The sequence below is a fragment of the Bos indicus genome, chromosome 16 (genome assembly GCF_029378745.1).
Source record: "Bos indicus isolate NIAB-ARS_2022 breed Sahiwal x Tharparkar chromosome 16, NIAB-ARS_B.indTharparkar_mat_pri_1.0, whole genome shotgun sequence".
Taxonomy (NCBI): domain Eukaryota; kingdom Metazoa; phylum Chordata; class Mammalia; order Artiodactyla; family Bovidae; genus Bos; species Bos indicus.
The window spans coordinates 60,750,573-60,756,857 of NC_091775.1; positions in this window are offsets into that span (position 1 = coordinate 60,750,573).

A 6,285-nucleotide genomic window follows, 5' to 3' on the forward strand; every position below is an offset into this window, starting at 1 on the left:
TAGCCCACTAGGCTCCTCTGTCCATGGGATTTTCCAGGCAAGAATACTGGAGTGGGTTGTCATTTCCTTCTCTAGGGTATCTTCCTGACCCAGGGATCGAACCTGCGTCTACTTGTCTCCTGCATTGCAGGCAGGTTCTTTACCACTGAGCCACCAGGGATTATAGTGTTCTCTAGTCATGCTTAAAATATTCAGGAATCAAGTGGAAGAGACGCACACTGGTCAAAACGGGAAGAATCAATTAGAATATTAACTGCAATGAATTGAAACACACGTTTAAAAATCCATGAATTCATAGTAATACTAGAAACTAAACTCTGTTCACTGTTGGAGGATGGTAGGAAAGCAATGCATTGTTTTGAAATGGTAAATGGAGGAAAGCGAACAATTATCTTAGGTGTGAAACAGTAGAGAAATAGTAGTATCTGATTCTATCATCCCTCCCTTATATAAGCTAGAATACTTCTATGAAGGAGAAGATGGTAGAATCAGATATCACTATTTTGAAACAGAGCTTTCAAAAGATGCCGGCATTGACCATCTGCAGCATCTAATATGGAAAGAGACAGACATCACATGCCTCCTGTTGGAAGAATACCCAGCACTGAAACCAAACCTGAAAATTATTAAGCTCTCGATTACCAATTTATAGGAAAAATACGGACAGAGATCCTGTAAAATTATACCACAGAAAGGTTAGCAGCAAACTCTAGATTGTGGTTAAATCTACCGAATAAAGAACCCAGTGTCTTCAACAAACAAATTACAAGGAAAAAAAAAAAAAAAGATTACAGAGGTTGAAATTCAAAGCAACCAATTTCAACAGATGAACCTCATTTGAACCCTGATTCAAACTTTTCTCCTAAAAATCCATTTAGGACAATTTTTAGACAGTTGGGAAATTTAAAAAAAAATATTTGTCTTATATCAGAGCACAGTTGATTACAGGTATACAGCAAAGTGATTTGTGATTCAGTTATACCCATAGAAGTAGCCTTTTTTTTTTTCAAATTTGTTTCCCATTTAGGTTATTATAGAATCTTGAGCCAAGTTCCCTGTGCTATATAGTAGGTCCTTGGTTATCCATTTTAAATACACTAGTGTGTCCACGTCAATCCTAAACTCCCAATCTATCTGTCCTCTCTCCCCACTTTCCCCTCTGGTAACTGTAAGTTCCTAAGTCTGTGAGTATTTCTGTTTTGTAAATAAGTTCGTTTGTATCATTTTTTAAATATTTTATATATTAACGGTATCATATTTAAGAGACAAGAGGAAAATTTGAACACTAGGAATTACTATGATACAAAAAGAGTTCTTTTTTGATTTACTAAAACTTTTACAGATGAAATAGTATGATATCTGGGATTTGCTTCAAAATAATAGAAGATGGGCTAAATGGAAGAGTGTGGGAAATGGAACCAGTTTGGTTATTTTGGGGGGTTGGCAGATTGATGGGTGTGTGGTAGTTCATGATACTAATCTACCTACTTTGGTGTATGTTCAAAGGTCTCTAAAATTTAAAAAAACTAAAACAAAAGATTTATAAGAAAGTGTTATGTAAGAACTAAGAACAATAAGATCACCTTTCTTGTTTCCTTCTCAACATACTTACTCATAACTAGATTTTCTATAACATAATAATTTGCCTTCAGAGGTGTTCTACAGAATGAGACACTCAAGTCACCATCCAAAAATGAAGCAGAAACTTAAACCTTATGAAAACTCAAGGAGAAAGAATTGGATACAGAAATAATTACGGGTGAGGCATGAGAGGAGCTGAATTCGCATCAGAGGTCCACCAGCCGAGGGCAGGACCAGGCTGCAGAGGTGCTTATGAGTGCACTGGGGGTGGAGGTAGTGTGTCTGTGGGTTTCACCCCTGCCTGCATGGGCGAGGCACCTGGAAAGCTCTGGAAACACAGGGATGCCCAGGATTCTACCCTAGCCCCATTAAATCTCTGCAGGAGGCCTGCGGTTTCAGTGATTACCAAGCCCTGCCCCAACCCCCCCAGGTGACTGATCCTGACACACAGCCAGAGAGAGAGAGGACTGTAGCCAGCTTGCTCATATTTAAATAGCTGGGTAAACCTGCTGGGAAATGCTGGTGCAGCCACTGCCAGATAAATACAAAGTGAGCTGGTAAGTGAAACACTGGGCGTCCACATCATTCTGTTTGCTGTGAGTCACCTGAGGCCGATTGGAGCCACTGTGTCCAACCTGAGTTGCTTCTCTCTGGGTCTCAGGTGTGGCTGAGCTCCAAGGAGGCCACAGGTGGGCTCCTGTGGGCTCAGCTGGGGGCTCCTGTGGGCTCAGCCGTGGGCTCCTGTGGGCTCAGCCGGGGGCTCCTGTGGGCTCAGCCGGGGGCTCCTGTGGGCTCAGCCGGGGGCTCCTGTGGGCTCAGCCGGGGGCTCCTGTGGGCTCAGCCGGGGGCTCCTGGGCTGCAGGTTTTGGCAGCACGCATGTAGCAAGCGCCTAGGATCAACAGCTGGCCAGCGGAAGTCGTGGTCAGGATCAAGTTGGGGGAGGAAAGGTTTGGGGTCCACAAAGGTGGCCTCCTGCTGCATGCTGGACTATGAGTCAACCCCAGGAACACCCAGCGGCTAAGCGGAAAGTGCCAAGCCCAGACTCCATCTCCATGGCAACAATATCCCTTCCGCAGGATCTAGGGCTGGTGCTGAATGGCAACTTTCATCAGGGCCACCGTAGAAAGTTAAACTGGCTAATTGACAGGGAACAGAGAGTTTAAAGTCAGTGTGTCAGAAGCCACAGCCCCCTGGCAATTGAGGCAGGCAGTTTCTAAGCAATTATGGTTCACTATGGGCTTCCCTGGTGGCTCAGCCAGTAAAGAATCTGCCTGCAATGCAGAGTACCTGGCTTTGATCCCTGGGTTGGGAAGATCCCCCGGAGAAGGGAATGGAAATCCACTCCAGTATTCTTGCCTAGAGAATTCCACGGACAGAGGAGCCTGGCGGGCTACAGTCCATGGGGTTGCAAAGTCAGACATGACTGACTAATACTTTCAAGGGAAAACATGATTTGAGTTTCAAAAATTCCATTCCCAGGTATTCACCATGGGGTAGACCAAGGTCCTCTCACCACAGCCTCCCCGCCAGGTAGAGGTGGCTGGACATCTCCCCAGCCTGGGTGGGTGCTGCCTGGCCTCCCTCTGATCCAGCAGGAGCCTGTCACTCTCAGCCTAGAGGGGCGCCCCACTCCCACACAGGGGCCACAACTCAGCTGACCTCCTACCACACCCTCATTCCGCTCTGGGTGTGACCCACCCTTTGACCTTCCCCTTGCCTTAGCCCCACCCGAGTGTACCTGCTCTCCCTGCTGGCCAGCTCAGCATTGCTCATGGCCCCTAGCCCTGGGGTCCTTCTGGTTTGGCCTCTCCCATGAACATCCCTTCTCAGGCAGTCCTACTTGTTATGTCCTGGCCTTCCTGGGCCCTTCCCCTCTCTGGCCCTGGCCCTAGGGGTCTTGGCATCCCTCACCTGCTGCCAGGTAACAAGAAGGCAGGAATCTGGATCGCATCACTGGACAATGATAAATTTAAGACTCTTCAGTTCAGTTCAATTGCTCAGTCATGTCTGACTCTTTGCAACCCATGAATCGCAGCATGCCAGGCCTCCCTGTCCATCACCAACTCCCGGAGTTCACCCAAACTCATGTGCATCGAGTCGGTGATGCCATCCAGCCATCTCATCCTCTGTCGTCCCCTTCTCCTCCTGCCCTCAATCCCTCCCAGCATCAGAGTCTTTTCCAATGAGTCAGCTCTTCGCATGAGGTGGCCAAAGTATTGGAGTTTCAGCTTTAGCATCATTCCTTCCAATGAACACCCAGGACTGATCTCCTTTAGGATGGACTGGTTGGATCTCCTTGCAGTCCAAGGGACTCTCAAGAGTCTTCTCCAACACCACAGTTTAGAAGCATCAATTCTCTGGTGCTCAGCTTTCTTCACAATCCAACTCTCACATCCATACATGACCACTGAAAAAACCATAGCCTTGACTCGATGGATCTTTGTTGGCAAAGTAATGTCTCTGCTTTTCAATATGTTATCTAGGTTGGTCATAACTTTTCTTCCAAGGAGTAAGCGTCTTTTAATTTCATGGCTGCAATCACCATCTGCAGTGATTTTGGAGCCCTCCAAAATAAAGTCAGCCACTGTTTCCCCATCTATTTCCCATGAAGTGATGGAACCGGATGCCATGATCTTCGTTTTCTGAATGTTGAGCTTTAAGCCAAGTTTTTCACTCTCCACTTTCACTTTCATCAAGAGGCTTTTGAGTTCCTCTTCACTTTCTGCCATAAGGGTGATGTCATCTGCATATCTGAGGTGATTGATATTTCTCCCTGCAATCTTGATTCCAGCTTGTGCTTCCTCCAGCCCAGCGTTTCTCATGATGTTCTCTGCATGTAAGTTAAATAAGCGGGGTGACAGTATACAGCCTTGACGGACTCCTTTTCCTATTTGGAACCAGTCTGTTGGTCCATGTCTTTAAGGAGCATCAAACTTCGGTGCAGCAGGGTCCACATGGGGCAGGAGGAAGGCAGTGTGAGATGTAGGTGTGAGGGCAAGATCTGTGGCCTCTCGAATCAGGATAGTTCCCTGGGGGAGGTGGGACTTGAAGCAGGTACGGAGGACAGGCTGTGTGTGAGTCTGGGGGTGAGAAGTGGAGGGACTGGGCAGCAGGAACAAGTCACCTCCCTTACTCTAGCTGACAAGCCCCAACCTGTTCTGGCCTTCCGCCACCTCTCACCTCATCTTCTACCACTTCCCCTCCCTGTCTTAGCTCTGAATGTCACTGTCCCATCTTTACCCTGTCCTCTCTGCCTAGAATAATGCCGGCATGCAGGAGGTGGATCAGGCGCTGTTGTCCTAGGGTGGTGAGCAGAAGTTTCTCTGAGGAGGTGACTTGTGGGTACCCTTGAATACCTATTGGAGAAAGCCATGCAAATATATGCATGTGTACACGCATGTCTTCACGACGTCTTGATTTTCTACAAATGGTGCTCAGTGAGGCTCCCAGCCCCCTGTGGAGAGGTATCCAGGGCTTTAAGGCAGCCTCAGGTGTGGGCATGCAGACCTGGTCGGCTGAGGGAGTCCTGCTCAGGCTGCCAGGGACCACTTTCCTATTCCCACCTCAGACAGAGGGCAATGTCAAAGGCTGGTGGGCAGAGGACAAGCCCCCAGCATTCACGTTTTCTATTACTGCCGGGCTGGAAGCAGCATCCTCAGGGCAAGGAGGTGAACCGCAGCACACGCTCCCTTACTCTGAAGCCCCCCTCCCTTCCCCTCGCCCAGCCTTTCTCCAAGAAGCACTGAGACCCATAAGAGAGCTACCCCGGCTCCAGGGCGGAGTGCAGTTTCCTGGGCAGCTTCCTTCCCATGTCAGGGACTGAAGTTTAAAGGACAAGGGAGCTCAGTGAATAAATGACTATGACTATGGCATGGACCTCAAGGTTCCCTTTGCATAGACTGGTAATAAGGCCTCTCGCTTCTGCCACGGGCTCTGATACTGTCCACCCGCCCAGAACATGACACTGGGAGAAATTTCAGGCGCCACTGAAATTAGTAGATGTTACTGTCTTCATACACGCTGTTGATATTACTACCATTCCGGTTTCTTCTTTTGCTAAAAGTGGATTCGTTCCCGGTAAGGGAATGATAGCAACCTGATCCCGCGGATCACTCGGCGCCAGGCATTGTCTCGGAGTCCTGCCCCAGCGGAGGGAGGGAGCCGGGCTGGCAGGGTGCAGTTCCCTCCACGCCCACTGGGTGGCGCAGGCGCCGCACTCCGTAGGGAGCTGAGCACCAGAGGCCGGGGGCTGACTTGTAAGGAAAGGGTCCCCGGAGGAGGAGGGCCCCTCCATCTGTCACAGAGGACCCCGGCCTCGCAGCTCTGACCTGGGAGGTCCGCTGCAGCTTCATCCAAGCTCGGTTCCGACAGAGGCCTTCCCTTTGCTTTCCACAAACTTCTCTCCTGGGGATTCTCATCTCACAGAGCAGCCTCCAAGACAAGGGCTTGGCCACAGATGTGCTGGAGCCCGGGGAAGAAAGTGGGGGCGGAGGGGGGGAGCAGAGAGGAGGGGAGCTCTTGCAAAGTGAAATGAGAAGGCCCAAGGCGGTCAATGGTCAAGGCCAGACCTGGGGTCAGCCTTCTTGATTTGATAGTAAACCAGCCTGTCACATCCTGATCTCCTGCAGATATTGGGGGGTTGGGGGGGGGGGGGGGGGCGGATAGGGGAATGGGATGCTGTCCTGGGAGATGGGAATGGAGAG